This window comes from Ostrinia nubilalis, chromosome 7 (genome assembly GCF_963855985.1).
Source record: "Ostrinia nubilalis chromosome 7, ilOstNubi1.1, whole genome shotgun sequence".
NCBI classification, from domain to species: Eukaryota; Metazoa; Arthropoda; class Insecta; order Lepidoptera; family Crambidae; genus Ostrinia; species Ostrinia nubilalis.
In genome coordinates this window covers 8639836-8658409 of record NC_087094.1, presented here as the reverse complement: position 1 = coordinate 8658409, position 18574 = coordinate 8639836, and positions in this window count along the sequence as shown.

Below are 18574 nucleotides of genomic sequence, written 5' to 3'. Positions count from 1 at the left end.
TCTTAATAAATAAAGAGGAACCTCCAGATTTGTTTTCGTTCCTTCCTCCTCAGTTGCGTATTTACATATTACACAAGCGGAAGACCTGCGATACATTTGCAAGATGATAAACAAAACGGAATACGGGAAGTTATAATTTACGGAATTTGGACGGTCGAGTAGCAAGGGCTGGGTCCTGGAGGTCTATTCTCGAACTACTCTGGATTTGCATAACTCCGTCTCTAACTGTCTCTCTCACTCGTGTTAAAGTAACTGGGGGAAGAAAAGAGACAAATGAGGATGAATATATCGAAATCGCTCTACGTAGTAGTCTTTGCCGTGGCACACCCCGCTCGGGAACATTTGTCACAAATTAAACCATCGCGCAACATTACAATCACTCTCAACTTTTGGATCACGGAATATGATTATCTAACTTTGCTTCAGCGAAACAGATAGGTATCACATTCCGGAATATTCCTACGGTATTTTAAGCGATTTGTTTTTGACTCTACATTATTTTATAAGGATCAAATTCAATTGGACTCTGGTGATTTTTTTACCACTGTAAATCTATATACAGGGTGACTGGAACTGAACCCGCCATAGCTAATACGCGTATAGAGGAGGTCATTTGCTAATTATTGAACCTTACTTTCTATGACTAAAGTTTCATAGTTTAGGAGATATGTTAATTTTTTTTTCTCGCTTGATTTTAACCGATTTTTTTATTTGATACTAATATCGAATAAACCTTTAGTCAAATAAAATAAATTTCAGATCCAGATAATGATTGAATAACTAGTTACGAGCCGCCAAAGTTTAACAAAAGTACAAACCACGATAAAAAATTCAAGTTCGAATTCGATTTATAAAAAAACTAATGGTGATAATGGATTGCCAATGATCTTAAAAATATCTTTACCTTCTCTTCTTTCCAATATATATATATATCGATATATCACACGTAGTAAGTAGATATTGAAATTTATTAAAAATTCAAAGTTTATGGAAGAAAATGGAGTAATAATACGAAAATTATCCATACAAAGTTTCTTCAAACATCTCATATTTTCTGCTATACTCCTTTTCATAACTATTTTTGTGTGTTTTTTGAAAAATTAATTTAAAATAATAATCACATTATGAAGAAAAGATTTAAAAAAAATTCAAAATCAGCTTTGTATGGATAATTTTTGTATTATTACTCCATTTTCTTCGATAAACTTTGAATTTTTGACTAATTTCAATATCTAATTACAACGTGTGATATATCATTGGAAAGAAGAGAAGCTAGAGATATTTTTAAGATTATTGGCAATCCATTATCACCATTAGTTTTTTTTTTAATCGAATTCGAAGTACGATTTTTTTTCGTGGTTTGTACTTTTGTTAGACTTTGGCGGCTCGTAACTAGTTATTCAATCATTATCTGGATCAGAAATCTATTTTATTTGAATAAAGACATATTCGATATTAATATCTAATAAAAAAAACTGTTGAAATTACGCGAGAAAAAAATTTAAGCTGTTTTTAGGTCAAATTTCGGAAAAATCTGAAAAAAGTATAAAAATTGACATATTGTATAAGTTTGAGTGTCAAGTGAAAAGCAAGTCCACCAAGAACAATGGGTAAGTAAAACATAGTTTATATTTGGGATAACAGATGGCGCTGTGCTCCTTTAGCTCGCGCTAACATTTGTTTTTTTCCTGGCTTTATATACCCCCTGGAAATGTATGCCCACCAAGGTTCAGCTAGGTTCAGCTAGGTTCAACTATAGCTTAGCTTTGAATCTCAATAAACGATGCTATTGCCTGTAAAATAGCTTTCATTTTCCCATGCACACCTCGCTATCGTAGGGTTGTACATGGTCCTTACGAGTCGGATGTACTATAATAGTACTGTCTCCGGTTTCAGCGTTCCTGGTTGGAGCGCATCACCGTAGTGGACGACGACGGTGGGTCGTCCGTCCATCTGGTGTCTACGGCGACTGCACGTGGCGCAGTCGGTTCATCGGGTCCAGCCCACATCGGAGCGGCGTCTACGAGGAGACGCTGCATCATCAGCAGCGGCGCAGTCGGAGCGGCGGCGCGCTGCAGCAGCAGCACGTGTTACGGCGTGCGGCTTCGGGAAGGTGTGGTGCCGGCGGGAGTCGGTAGTGAGGTGAAAAGTGCGGGAAAACTGTGAGTACGGTCAAATCAGTGATGCCATATTTACCAACTATTTGGTAGATCTACCACTTTTCACTTCAGTCTACCTATCTACCACCTTAGACCTAAAATCTACCTATTTTTTTAATTTTCACATATCACCACAATGTCGCGTCTATAACCCGACAATAATTAGCCACCCTGTTCTCTTCTTACTACTTAGTCTGTGGCCCAAACGTGTGAAGCCAAATTTATAAAAAAGTCTGTGGTAATTATTTATTTCTCTCTCATCTGTGATGATCTGTGTGTGTGTGTGTGTGTGTGTGTGTGTGTGTGTGTGTGTGTGTGTGTGTGTGTGTGTGTGTGTGTGTGTTAAGCTTGCTATGTTGCGAATTAAAGTGATTTTAATTAATATTTTCTTTGCTCCTCGAAAACTCCGTTTAAACGGTGCTTGCATTAATTAGCGGTTGCGTGGCATGTATTTCTTTTTAATAATGGATTCTGATAGCACCGAAAGCGAGACACGGAGTTCTAGGTTAGGAACTCCGCCACGAAAACAAAGAAAAAGGCACTATGACCAAAAATATTCAAAATTATGGTAGAAAGATAAGGAATTTGCAGGTTGGCTTCAAGAAAGTACTAAGGGTGAAGTACCTATATTTTTATTGTAAATCATATGTGTGATCTAAAGTGTGCCGGTGGAAGATTTATTTTAAATAAACATGCAAATAGTTTAAAGCATGTAGCATGTGTGAAAGGCGACTTTCTATTCCATGGTTTTATGAATCTTAATTTTTTTTCTGAGTTGAGGTGGTAGATCTACCAATTTTGCATTTTACATTCTACCAACTTCTACCAACAATTGGCACATAATCTACCAATTTTCTAAAATTTGGGTTGGCAACACTGGGTCAAATATCTATGTAACGGGAAATAGTGTTGTGTTTGAAGATTTGGATCAAGTGTCACGGGACTTAGTAAATTCAATTAACTTTGGGGACTTAAAAAATTTGAAGAAAATTGGGACTTAGAAAAATTTGTAGAATTTAGTTTAGGACTTAGAATAATTTTAAGAAAAACGAGGGAACGGGGAATCCATGCCGGATTTCAATCAGGATTTAATTAAGTTCAAACACTTAGAATAATTTTGTGAAAATTTTTAAGACTTAGAATAATTTTGTAAAGTCTATTGGAACATTTTGGACTTTAACTTTTTGCGCAATAATGGAGGAATTAATAAGATTACAATCAGATGTCAGAAGTCAAATTTCAAGGGGACTAGTTAATTTCAAGAAATTTCCAAAGGAGAGGTTAAGTGAAGCTTACTGTCAGACTCGGTTGGAAAATCTCGAACAAAAATGGGAAAGTTTCATCAATAATCACGCGGCAATAGTAAGGCAAGCCGACTCTGACAATGAACTTTACAAACTCTATGCTGATGAGGATATCTTTGAAAACACTGAGGACACTTACATAGAGTTTAAGAGTGTGTTGAGGTTTGCATTAAGTAAGTTGAGTCCACCAGTGTCATCAGAATCGGGGAAACCAGTAATTGTAACGGCTAGTAATGGTAATAGTAATACAGTGAAGCTGCCAAAAATCTGTATTCCTCAGTTCTCAGGAAAATATTCCGAATGGCAAACTTTCAAAGATATGTTCACGTCTTTGATTCATGGTAATGATAGTTTGGGTAATGTGGAAAAGCTTCATTATTTGAAAGGTTATGTAACGGGGGAAGCTGAGCAACTCATTCGACAGATTCCAGTGTCGGCTGATAATTATGTGCGCGCCTGGACTCTGCTAAATGAGCGGTTCAACAATAAAAAGTACATGTCAAATTGTATAATCAAACGGTTGCTGAGTCAAAGAAATCTCAGTAGCGAAGTATCTTCAGGTTTGAAGGATTTGATTGACACAACAACCGATTGTCTGGATGGGTTAAGGAATTTAAATATTGATGTCAGTAACTGGGATATATTGGTAATACACATTTTGTCGTTGAAGTTAGATCCGGAAACTAAAAAACAATGGGAGTTACATGTCAGTAGTAATGTGGGTAGTGATTATTTGCCAACATATGAACAGTTTAAATGTTTTATTACACAAAGATACAGGGCTTTAGAGTTCATAGAACCAAATAAATATCATAGAAATGTACAGGTTGACAACAATCAGGGGAAATTAAAAATTTTTCATGTTTTAAAACAAAATTGTATTTATTGTGGACAGGAACATAAAATAAATTATTGCTCACAATTCATGAAAGTAAGGGTTGATGATCGTCGTGATTTTGTGCGGCAAAAACGGTTATGCTTCAATTGTTTGGGGTTGGGTCATTCGGCACGGGATTGTAAAATCACAACACGTTGCAAGATCTGTGGGAGACTCCATAATACTTTGATGCATCTGGCGGGTTCTTCATCAGCTTCATCTGAAACAAAAAACAAAATTACGGGAAGATCGGGAAGGTCAGGTGAGGATAGGGAGCAAGGGTCGTCAGCAGCAGTAGTCGGTGGCACACTTACTGAACAGGCAGTAAGTGGGGAGGGAAACATCACTTCTTGTTTTTCGGCGGAAACGGGTAAACAGGTATTGTTAGCTACAGCTGTGGTGAAGGTTGAGGCTAACAACGGGACACGGCAATCGGTACGCGCTTTGTTAGATCAAGGGTCGCAGGCGTCATTTGTAACCGAATCAACGGTACGATTATTGGGATTAAAAAAGTCAAGGGCAAAGAACGTTGTATCAGGTTTGGGTGGGAACAAAAAGGTTATCACAAATTCTACGGTTGTCATCAATTTGCAATCACGGGTCGATCCTAAAATCAAACTCTCGGTTAAGGCTTACGTGTTGAGTAAAATTACATCTTGTCTTCCAGTTAAAAAAGTTGTTAATTTGAAAGGTTTAGACTTAACAGGGATTATCTTGGCTGATCCTGAATACCATACACCCAACAAAATCGACATGTTATTAGGCGCGGATGTGTACGGGCAGGTTCTGCAAGACGGGTTTAGGAAGAGTATACCGGGTGGAATAATTGCACAAGCTACCAGTTTAGGATGGATAATTTCGGGTACGGTAACTGATTTAAGGAAGCAGTCGAATAGCATGGTAGTGATGCATTCACTGGTTGATCATAATAAGACTTTGGAGAGAGTTAGGAAATTGAAGAACGAGCAGAAGGAAAGGAATGAAAGGTGGATGAATGAGGAAGAAATGAAAGGTGAAGAGTTGTATAGGAACACGGTAAAAAGACAGGAAGATAGGGACAGCACACGAGTACGGGTTGTGTGCGACAGTTCATGTAAAGGAAAGGATGGGATAACGATAAATGATTTGATGATGAAAGATCCAGTATTTCAAGATGATCGTATGACAGGTTGTGACAAAGTAGAAGAAGCGGTAGAAATTTACAAGGGAATGAATGAACTACTAATGAAAGGAGGATTTGTATCAAGAAAATGTAGAAGTAGAACAAAGATGAAGTTTTAAATAAAATAGTGAAGGGACAGGGACGGACTTACCTGGGATCAGAAACAAAATGATTTAGATAATCGGTGAATCTCTAGGAGCTAAGGGAATCTGTAACAAAAATGGAAATATTATCAGAGGCAAGACTGTTCGATTATTTAGGTTAACGGGTTTAGATCGGTTCAAACAAGTTCTTGCTGATGTAAATAAAGAATGGGTTACTTACCGTAACGGGCTGGGAACTCGTGTAGTTTTCTTGGGGGCACTAAAATTGATCTTACTACACAGGTTTTTATCGCGGCTTTCCGTAGTTAAGTTTAGCGGAACGGGCTTGGTTTACAACTTTGGTTTTTATATTTTGTAAGTACATTATCTTCATTTAAGTTCTCGTAGGGTAGACACCCAAAAGATGTTGCAAAGGTTGTGGAGCATTTTGGTTAGTGCGTAGGTTAATCGGTAGGTAAAATCACGGAAAACGTCTAGGGCTAATGAAATCACGAGGGTTGTCACTTACAAAGCAAAGATCGGTTCCCAAGTTGTGAATTTTGACAAATTAAAACTAATTGTATGTATGTAGATATAATATGGTTTTAAAGGAAAGTCGTATTGTAATTGTTTATGCTAACATTTATGTTTTTCACATGTATGGGAATGATTTATTTTTTTATGGATTTAATTTGATTTTTCGGTAAGGATACGGATGTAATACTAGGTTAAAATGTTCATGGGTTGTATAGTTATTCTAATTTAAGGTGTTACATCTAAGCAAAACATTGTATTGTATTTTTTCACGGTGGGCGGCATTAGTTAAGTTAGGGAAATATTTAGGTAAAGTCAGGCGGGTAATTTGTAAATCAAATTTGAACAGTCTTAACATTTATGGAAAAACAATGTTGTAAATTGTTTTTGGTGGGCGGTATGTATAAGTTTGAGTGTCAAGTGAAAAGCAAGTCCACCAAGAACAATGGGTAAGTAAAACATAGTTTATATTTGGGATAACAGATGGCGCTGTGCTCCTTTAGCTCGCGCTAACATTTGTTTTTTTCCTGGCTTTATATACCCCCTGGAAATGTATGCCCACCAAGGTTCAGCTAGGTTCAGCTAGGTTCAACTATAGCTTAGCTTTGAATCTCAATAAACGATGCTATTGCCTGTAAAATAGCTTTCATTTTCCCATGCACACCTCGCTATCGTAGGGTTGTACACATATCTCCTAAACTATAAAACTTTAGACATAGAAAGTAAGGTTCAATAATTAGCAAATGACCTCCTCTATACGCGTATTAGCTATGGCGGGTTGAGTTCCAGTCACCCTGTATATAAAAGAAAGTCGTGTTAGTTACTCCACTTATAACTCAAGAACGGCTGAACCGATTTAGCTGAAAATTGTCAGGGAGGTAGTTTAGAGCCAGGAGAAGGACATAGGATACTTTCTATCCCGTTCGAAATAAAAAAAAGTCTGCTTATTTATTGCCATTAAGGCGGAACAAAGTTCGCCGGGTCAGCTAGTAGTAGATAATAGTGTACTGTGCCACTCAGCATTATTGGAAAGCCTCTGTGACACACTATTTTATATGCACCCCTTATTTTCACATTACAAAACGTATTAAAGCTGCATAACAATCACCGAAGTGTTGTCACATAACGGCATTTTTACAGCAACAAATCTCGACACGGCATTTCAGCGCTTCAAATAAACATCAGTCTAGGGCAACAGCAACTGAAATAAATAATTCATTAGGAGCAATGACGACATCGGAAATAAAAAGGCTCTCTTCGCGTAAAGAATGGCGGTCAATAAAATATATGGTGTCTTGTCACGGTGAGGACGTGGCCAGCTCCACCAACTTATGGGCGCAGTGGACATGGGTCGATAGCAAGCAGGATCGTTTTACGCTACATTGTCTACTGATTTATGCTGAGAACTACTAGCCAGTCGTTTTTAAATTAAATTTGAGGTAAATTAAGCTTAAAATATTTTATTTCTATCTACTTCAAAACTTATAATAACAATTTGAGTCTTATAGCTGTGCTTATAGTAACAACATTTTAAACACGATAACATTTTTTGCAAAATGTTTAGCTATTCAATTATTTCCTAAGTTCGCATCTGTTAATTTATTATTGGAATTTCTAAATACTGACTGAGTGATAGTTAAATACTAGCTATGAAAATCAACACTACTAGAAGTAACATTCAATTATGTTTTGTTCTCTGAAATAGTTTTCCAATTTAAAATAAAATATATTATTCCTTTAAGTATTATTATAACTCAAGGCAAAACTAATTGGACATGAACTACTAAATGTAACTTTCGTATTAGACCATCCAAAAATTTTCACAGAAGAGCACAATCCTCTAGGTTTTGGCCCACTATCCATCATACTCACAGCACAGTGGGCAGATTGATCGGCGGCGCGCTGGCGCAAATATAGCGAAGAGGAACGCTGAGACAAAATGTGAGCGCAAACAAACGCTGTCGATGGCTGACAGAAGGATTGATAGTTGGTCGCCCGCTGGACATTGGGCGCCAGGCCCTGTTTTTAAACTCACGTTGTTTGTTATGGTTTGGGATAGAAACTACTAATACTTTGTGAAGATTATAGGTGTTGCAACAATTTTTAAAATAGGCTTGAAGCGTTCATAGCAAGTACCTACCTGAATTTGTTACTGTCTATTCTTGAAATAATAAATTAAAACCATACTGCATTACAATCACCTATTAATTGGTTCTTAAAGCAATACAAAAATATATAGGTAATGTTTCAGCACTTGCTTCTTATATTTTCTACGTGATTTACATATTTCCAAGTTAATTCGAAAGTGAGCGAAAAGCTCCGACGAAGTCGATGACGACTGTCATATTTTAAATGACATCAATCTTAACAAAATCATCATCGCTTCCAGGTGATAATCGCCAATTAAACATAAGCATTATTGTTTGTTGCAGAATTCGTGATGTCAGAAGGCGGCGCAGGCACCTACCCAGCTCGCTCGCCTATGTCCAGCTCCACCACCGGCCACTCCAGCTCAAGTCATCACAGGTAGTTAACACTACGTCACAAAATAACTTTAAGAAACTATGTTCACAAAGCAGTATTAAATTTTAATGTTTTACTTGGTTTCTTAAGTGGCAAACGGACATCTCGTTTGGAAAACTAAAAAAAAACTTAAAACAAATGCGATCGATTGATGTTGTTACTGTAAACTGAATCCCATCAAAAACAATACTTGTCAAAAAAAACCAAGTCTCGCAACTCAGTTGTTCTACGGTAAAAAGTTGTGAGATCCATGTAATACCAAGTCCAGGCCAGGAAATCTTTAACGTTTTACATAAATTATTGACTTGGCCATCGCACTAAATAATTTAATTTACACGTGTTTTCATGCGATGGCCAAGTCAATATCGATAGTGGAAATATCAATTACTGTAAGGGACAAAACACGACTTTTCAGGAGAGCCAAAAAACGATTTTGTTTTTCTTTATACCTCAATATCTTTTTATGTGATGTTACGATTTAAATAGTTTCTATGGCAAAGTTTCTTAGAATTTTCTGTTCTTTCATAATATAAACGCCAAATTTTCGAAAAATGGGTAGTTTAAAAGATAGCATGTCCCTTACATTAAAAAAACGAGCTTGACTGTACCTTACAATGATGAAATTTCACAGTATGGAATGTCGTGTATGTTGTAAGGTACATTTAAGAATAAACACGACAGTAATATTATTGTAACTTGACAATTTTAACATTGAAACCTGATGTAAGTAGAGGTTGCATTCGAGTATTCATTAATAAAACGAAGAGAAGAGATAGAAACAAGACAACTAAGTGTTCACAAATGCAGTTGGAGGCATCAAATACACATCACCAACAAAACATTTAGTCACTGATGATGCCTACGTCTGCATTTGTGAACAAGTTGTCTTGTTTCTATCTTTTTCTGTTCATTTTTACGCAGTTAGGTTTTTTTTTTCAATCATCGTTCGTTCGTTTTAGCCGAATGACGTCCACTGCTGGACAAAGGTCTTCCCCCAAGGATTTCCACAACAACCGGTCCTGCGCCGCCCGCATCCAGGCACCTCCTACAACCTTCACCAGATCGTCGGTCGACCTAGTGGGGGTCTGCAGCACATTACGTCTTCCAGCTCGTGGTCGCCACTCAAGAATTTTTCTGCCCCAGCGGCCATCAGCTTTGCAAGCTACGAGCTCCATCCACTGCCACTTGATTTTAGCGATTCTGCGGACTATGTCTGTCACTTTGGTTCTCCGTCGTTTCTGGTCATTTCTGGTTCAATCACTGCGAGCATAGCACGCTCCATCGCCTTTGACCTTGAGTCTTCTTATGAGGCCCACAGTAAGCGACCACGTCTCAGATCCATAAATTATCAAAGACTTTTGTCTTGAGACAGTGCGATATTTCAGACGTGAGAATATCACGAAGCTTCCTGAACGTTGCCAGCCGAGTTGGATTCGACGATTGACCTCTTCCTCGAAGTTAGACCTACCTAAGGCTGGTTTTAGTGTCACGCAGACCGTCAGTGCGGATCGCTCCGCACAGCCAATCTGTATGAACTGATAGGGAGCGAGCGATTCCTGCGGACCGCATTACTCTAAAACGCTTCCTCGAAGTTTACAGATCGGCTGTGTGAAGCGGATCCGCACTGGACGGTCCGCGTGACACTATAACCAGCCTAACTGGACTGTTTGTACTAGGTATATATAAGTGTCAACAACTGCCGAGTGTAGAGTATCCAACCTTTAGAGGAGTGGGTGCAACACGGACATTTGACATGATTTTGTCTTGTCCATGTTTCATTTTAAGACCCCCTTGTTGAGAGGCTCGACTCAGGCCATTGTGCATTGTGCCTAGATCTTCCACGGTCTCAGCCATGGCTATGATATCGTTTGCGAATCGAAGGTGGGTTATTTACTCACCGTTGATATTTATGCCGAATCCGTTCCAGTTCAGAAACAGTTTCGGAGTTTTCAGTTCCCCCTGTCTGCTGCTGCAACTGGTTTCGAGTTTTGATCCTGAAGACGGAACGACATTGTGGCGTTTTCGTACAAGCCTTTCAACATTTCGATGTATCGATATAGGTAGTCAATAAATTAATATTTAAAATAGAAAATTCAGCCTTCTAGTTTTATCCACAACGAAGTTACAGGCGGTCGAAAATGGCCTGAATTGCTTCGAGAAAAGGATGGTACGGCCGTGCCGCTTTTTTGCTCGACTTGGTGGGGGCACTGCCGTGCCCCCAGATTTAGCTCTTGAGGCAATGACTGGATTTTCTTTTCCCTTAGTGAGAGTTAGTACCCTGTATCATGGTCGTTGCTCCCACTTGCCTAAGACGCACGAAAACTTTGGTGAGGATTTTACTCTACTATTTTGCATAGGGTTAGTGGTATTATTATACATTTATATTATCGAATACAGGGACTCTATAAATCTTACTAATATTATAAATGCGAAAGTTTGTATGGATGTCTGGATGTTAACATGTTTGTTACTCTTTCACGCAAAAACTACTAAACGGATTTTGATGAAACTTTACAGTATCATTGTTTATAACCCAGAATAACATAAAGGCTATAATTTTTTATATTATAAAGAGGTAAAGTTTGTGTGTTTGTATATTTGTTAAATTATAAGGGGTAATCTCGGGATCAACTCAACCGATTTAAAAAAAAATTCACCAATAGAAAGCTACATTATTGCTGAGTGTCATAGGTTATATGTATAAAAAACCGAAAAATTCCACGCGGGCGAAGCCGCGGGCGGAAAGCTAGTGTATAATAATATTATCCACTAAATCAAAACACAGCAACAAAAACGAATATCAATTAAAATAACTGAATTCCACATCAATATACAAAACAATAGCGAAACGAACTAGTACGTTTCAAAAGCTATGCATCAGAAATTTTATTTCTGCAAACTATTTTGCATGCTAACAATACATTTTTAAAATCTACGCATCCCAATGATGGCTAAAAGCAACGATTCAATCTAATACAAACAGTGCCAGTTGTGTACGACTAAACTAATTTTGTGACTTTTATTAACAAGGTTATGAAACGCCAACCGGAACGCAACACTGTGTGCGGAAGCTTTCACGTAATAAAGTCCCCGAATATGCACATAAAAGCCCACAAATTTAATAAAGACATTTTTGCGATAAAAGAGTGCCCTGCCGAGAGGCTGAAACCTTTATTAATGCACTTATATTCTAAAATTTCCTTTGAGCTTTCAAGCCCCCCGAAATTAATCTTAGCTCTCATCAGAAGGATCGCGGATGCCGCGCATTCCGATGATGGCGTATTGAATGGTGGCGGGGCCTGCAGACAAATTCTGACGTGTCAAATTCAATAAAGTCCACTAATGTGTAATTTAACATAATAGGCCCAACCCTTGAATTCTTTGAAAACAGAATCTCGCAGCTAATAAAAAATTTACGAACCCTCGACCGCGTGCTTTAGCAAAAGTGCCTGTGACGGTCCACATTAATTTAAACTTATCCGCAGGAAAATACTTTAAACTTTAGAATTGAGAATGTACACTAATTTACATTTTTAATCCTAGTTCCGCTTACTTGGTTTTATTTAGCCACAGACGAGGGGAATTAGTGGCTTACTTTTTGTAATCTTCATTAGAAACTTTTTAATTATTCCCCGCCTGTGCACTAGTTTAAGGAGCTGCGGAGGTAATTAATCACGGCTTACTTACTTTATCATCACTCGACAGATACTAGCGTCTACTTATCAATGCTTTAAGTTTCATATCAATGAACTGGAAGAATTTTACTACTAAGTCCAAATGACCACAGTAAACTAATTATAATTTGACACATACTCTGCAACGCAAACCTTACAAGGTTAATTTTAGATGTTGAATATAATAATATTACATGATGCTTGCATTCAGCTAAATCAATATGATCACAAGATTGAACCCGATATTTGTTCAAAGTGCGCACAATTGAACTAAAACAAAACAACTAAAAACATTCACTCCAATCTGCCCCAATCTTGGGCTAAGTAACATTAATGAAAAACACAAGCCAAAAACTTCTAATTAACAAGCTCATTACTAAGGCTTAGGGGACATTGTAAATGCATTAGGCGGTGTTTCGTGCGGCTTGAAAACTGTTCTCTGTTAGACCAGGAGGTCAGAGAAACTAAGTCTGGTTTTTAAAATTTTCTTAAAAATCGTATACATAATTTATAAAGTGATTGCTTAAAAATCACATAAAATCGGAAAAAATATATATGCCACTAGCCATGAGATGTGTAATATTTCTTATACCTTATTCCGTGTATGTACCACAGAGAGATAACGCTGGGATGAAAGTTAATTTACTAACAAAACCCACTAAAACAAATGCTGTCCTGTTTTCAGTTAATATAAATTAAATATTGATACATCTAACATATTAATAGCGGATTTTCCTTGACTTTATAAACTTGTCACTTCGTTTCACCCATCGCCTGGTCTACGTTCAATGGAGCTGAAACTCTAAATTCTTTTTTCTTGTCCCATAATGTGCTACTCCCTCCTACACTTAATGTAGATAAAAGTAAGTACCTTAACCTACATTAAAATTTTATGAACATTTCAGTTTTAGGTAAGTTATATTAATACCAATTAAATTGAGAAACATACAGTTTAGGATTATCCTCATTTTAAAATAGCTAAATATCAAACAATATTAATATTATTGTCATATTCTGACAAAAAATGTAATTCATTTCATCTGTTCAACTGTCTTCCAGTAATTCATAACTACGTTAATTTATTTAATGACGTAAAACAGAAGATATGTCAAAATAACATTTATTTCATAAAAGTGAAAGATGATTATTGCTAAACAGCCGTAATTCAGACTGCACACGCTTAACTGCACCTGTGCAAGGCGAGCCGCCTCCCATGTGACGTCACATTTACGTAATTAACGTACGTCTCACTACGTAGTTAGACGGCAGTACCGTACACAACACAGAAGAGGGCAGAAGAAGTTTTTCAAGTTTAACTCATTTTTCTTTAAAATATTGTTCCATCTCTTGCTGATAAACTCCCTGATTGCCTATTAGAAACTTATCTGACACATAAATACAACTTTTCGTTTCACAAATCTCGGATAATGATATGTGGATTATAGAGTTAACGACTTTAATTCAGATACATGAAAAGAAGTGTTGCCAGTGATGGTATACGGATCTGAGACGTGGTCGCTTACTATGGGCCTCATAAGAAGGCTCAAGGTCACCCAAAGGGCGATGGAGCGGGCTATGCTCGGAGTTTCCCTGCGTGATCGAATCAGAAATGAGGAGATCCGCAGGAGAACCAAAGTAACCGACATAGCTCGCAGAATTGCTAAAATCAAGTGGCAGTGGGCGGGGCACATAGCTCGTAGAGACGATGGCCGTTGGGGCAGGAAAGTTCTCGAGTGGCGACCACGGGCTGGAAGACGTAGCGTGGGCAGGCCTCCTACTAGGTGGACCGACGATCTGGTAAAGGTCGCGGGAAGAGCCTGGATGCGGGCAGCGCAGGACCGTTCATTGTGGAAAACCTTGGGGGAGGCCTTTGTCCAGCAGTGGACGTCATTTGGCTGAAAAGAAAGAAGAAAAGAAAGACATGAAAAGAAAAGGAATATACACCATAATAATATGTCTACCCGCAATCGAAATCGAATCGAAATATAGGCCTAATAATTTAGGTTAAAATTATAAGCCATCATAAAAGACGACCGAAGGTGCAATGCTATTGATACTGATTGATGCCACAAACAATTTGATTCCAACATAGAAAGTGCTAATTTCTAGTTCAAGTTTTGACCACTGTCCATTCCTACATTGCTGTCAGGACACAGCGTCCACAAGCCTCCGACGTTATTCGAATACATTAGGTGCCAGCACGTGCTGTGACTGACCGAACTGCGGCTATCTCCCCAGTCTGCAGCCAAACCGGCCTAACGCCTCCAACGGGTTAACAAATTGGGTCTACAAAAGCCTATTTGGGGAAATTAAAATTACTGAAAAGAAACTATAGTCTACAGTGTTTAGGTTGTCATGAATTTGAATTAAAATTGGTCAAAGTAATTTTGGAAACGCTAAAATTATAAGATGTTTCTTACGTTATGATAACGTCATATACCAGAATTATGTCCTCAATAACCAATTTAAGCAATCAAATCATCATTTTTATAAACCGAGATCGTTTTTAGAAACTACAAACACTTAACCTGCGGTCCAAAAACTGGAGCATCTGCTAAAATTATCTATTTTAGACGAATAATCAACACTGTGGTTAGTATCCAGGTCTCAGCCGTCAAGTTATAGAACTACAGCTAAAGCAGCTTTAAACATACATAAATAATTATTTCTGCTCTATATTCGCGTGCGCGTTATAAGCCGCCCACTGCGCTCCTCTGGGACATGAAAAATGTTTTTGCTGGATCTATTTACCGCCAAAACCACTCCGCAGTTTTTGTGGGAAAAAAGTTGACACTATTATTTCTCTGGCGTCAAATTAGCTGCGCTCATTTATAGTCGCCGAGTCGCTGAAACAGTTTCAAAGTGTAGAGCCAGCCTTTCCATGCTTATTGCACGTGATTTTGTAACAATAATTAAGTTTGCGGTAATTAATTTACTTCAAATTACTTGTAGTGGGTTAAATTATTCGTTTTGTAAGGTTTATAATTAAACTGTTTTTGTATTAACCCTTTATAATTACAGTACACAACAATGGCGCGTGTTATGCCTCTGTAAAAAGTGGTATGGTTTTCTGATACATTGAATACATTGATCGATTGATTGCTGTAGTTAGATGCAGTGTAATAAATTAATATAAAAATTAATTACGCAAAATGATGAGGCTACGAAATTAAATAACTATAAACAAATATTGGCTACACCTCTAGGATGATATAAGCAAAATATTAACGAGCATTTCATACCGTGTCTTATGGCCTCACGGGTGGAACATGCAACAGAGTGGGTCATTAATACATTATAGGGGTTCGGCCCTACGAGCCGAGCACAATTTTGCTTATTCACGATACAAGACCGCCATTTCCGAACGCGTTAGCTTTTAAATTGAACCTAAATTATGTATCGCCGAGTGTGAACACTCGATTTGTAAAGTGTAGTTAGCAGACATTCCGACTTTTTCCTTTTTCTCCGTGATTAATGGTACAATTAGTTCTGATTTTAAATGAAGGAAAATCCAAGAGGAAAATGGACGGTATTTATTGGAGATAAGAAGTGGCAATAGGAATATTTAATTATATTTCAGGTACAATTTGCTTCAGTGATTTTGAAGTGGTCAGTTCAATTACAGACTAAATCCTTTGTTGCTTGTTGTTTTTGAACTGATATCATCAAAATGTCTGGTTATAGCCGTCACCAATGAAGTTGGTATGGGATCAATTTCTACTTTATGAAAACCCAACCTTGAGATAAAATGTTGAAGATTATTTCAACCTTTAGTTACTTACGTCTGAAATCAACTTCACTTCCCCAACTGTTATAATTCACACAATAGAATTAAAGCATATGCATTAACTTAGATATCATACAATTATGATACTGTTTGTAAAATTTTCATTCAAAAATATCCACATAATAGAAAATCAACATGCTTTTCCAATTAACTCGACTACAGTCATTGCAATATCATGCAGCAACCGGTCAAATTAGTTTGCTTATCATTAAAACCCTCTAATAAAACAACTACTTTAAAACAGACCAGTCACGGCGTTCATTAGTCATTGACCTAACAACGAGAGGCAATAAAATAACCCCTTCTACGATGTGTTAAGTGGAAACGAATCGTATCCTATCATCAATCATAATTCGCCCCCCACCTTCGTAGAATGGATTCCCACTGTTACTAATTTAATTTACTTTGTTTTTTAACCTTTAAACACCCCAAACTCGACAGGATAACCTTTACGCTTGCTCGAAATTGTGGGCGTAAGCAAACATTACGATACGGCACCTAATGTAAATAAACACGTAGTATGTGCGTTCATAAACTAATTAGATTTGCTAAAATTCCTGAAGTCGAGCTACTCGATTTATATGAGCGGGGAATCAAAATGACAACCGCCTGGTGGTTGCGCCAGCTGTGGTTGTAGGTAAAGGTATGTTTGAATCCCACTGGGGACATTTAGTGTAATGAGTCGATCATTCAAACACATTCATGGTAGATGTATCGCTTTGAATAGGTTTATTATTGATTTGATGTTAGGTCACAATAGTGGTAAGCAGTACGTAAAGGTATTTATTAATTTTTAAAAGTTTTTTTGTCTAAAATCTTTAGGTACCTATAATTGTACAAGTAAGTATTTTCGCTCTACCTAGAATTTTAATTTATGTTAAAATAATATCATTAACTTAAGACTATAAATAAGACCTCAAATTCTTTGAAATTAAAATCTCAAAATGTCGCCTGAGTCAAAAGCCTTTGTGTTATTTTTAATATTCCACTTAAAATACATAAGAGCAAGGCTTCATAATTACCACTCAAAGTTGTGGGTGACATTAGAAACCCTTCTTAAGCAGGTTCATCTGATGGTAAATAAAAAATAAGGAATGTAATATTACATGTCTAACTCATATAATGTGAGTAGCGTCTGCTGGATTTAATACTAATGGCCCCCAGGAGCATTACGTACAGAAAATAAGTTTCGTTAAAGGAACAGAAATGTTAGAATGAATCCTTACATTTTCACGGTTTTAGGTTCGTAAGCTTTGATCTGTGGCGAACATTTTGCCTGCTAACTCCAAGACATAAGTACGAAATTCATTGAAGTTAGATTAAACCCTACCACTTGTAAACTTGTGTACTATTGTTAAAAGATGTTTTCTTTTGTAAAGCAGCAGAGCAGAGCTTTTGTAAAGCGTCCTACCTAATACGCCACTATACGGTGAATGATTTTTTTATCATAGGTATCAGATTTGGTTCAATCGGAATGCTAACGTGTGCCCGTGTACGGAACAGTGAATCGAGTCGGCAATATGCTGAAAGCTGGAAATTTCATATAAAATATAGCTGCACCGCTTTACTTTATTAATTTTTATTTACTTTATGTCATGTTACACACATAAAGACACCTCATTAGTGACTTTAGCTGTTACAACCAAAACGGTGGAAAAAGTAGAAGATTACATACCTTTCTAAGAACTGAAGCTAGAACAAAACCTGAAAGCTGCATCTATGCTCTACCTCCTCCAAAGAGTTCCTCGGGGGTACTTTATTTACCTAGTGAGATAATAATATGTCAGGCGTGTTGACCATTCGTTTCCCATTAGGTGCCCGTCGCTTGCTAAAGGATGGCGAAAAAAAGCTGAGACAAGATGGGCGGCGCGGCTAGCGTGGTCAACCCTCCCTCCGTCGATCTGACTGACGGCCTGCCTTAAGAGCCTCCATTAACCAACAACTTTAAGGGCTCAACGGAGACGCGAACGCGTTGTAATAAATAAAGCGGTTGAGTCAGATAAATTATCTTTGACTCGCGCACAGCTACCCCTGACAAATTGTCTGTCATAAAAGCTAAAAACAAATTTGTACCGAGATGGAAAACTTTATAAATAACTCGGATTGTTTTGTAGAACTCCGCAAAAAATTGCTCTCGCCAAGTCGCGCATCACCGGAGTAAGCAATAATGTGATTATTAATCTGTTATTGTGCAAATGGAACGCAAAAGCGAGTTTTATTGCGTTGCTAAATCAGATAGCGGGGGAGTGGATGTTGTTAAAGTATTAATTACTTTTATCGCGGGCTCGCTTTGAGTTTGAGAATGCGTGCGTGAAGTTATCGTGAATCTTTTAACGAGCAATGAATTTGGTATTAAATGATATGCGTTGGGCTGCGGACAGTTCTCTCTTGGCAAACTACTAAATGGTTTGGAAACAGTGGCTTTGATTGCCACAATAGTTGCGTTATAGGTGTGTATTGGCTCATGGCAG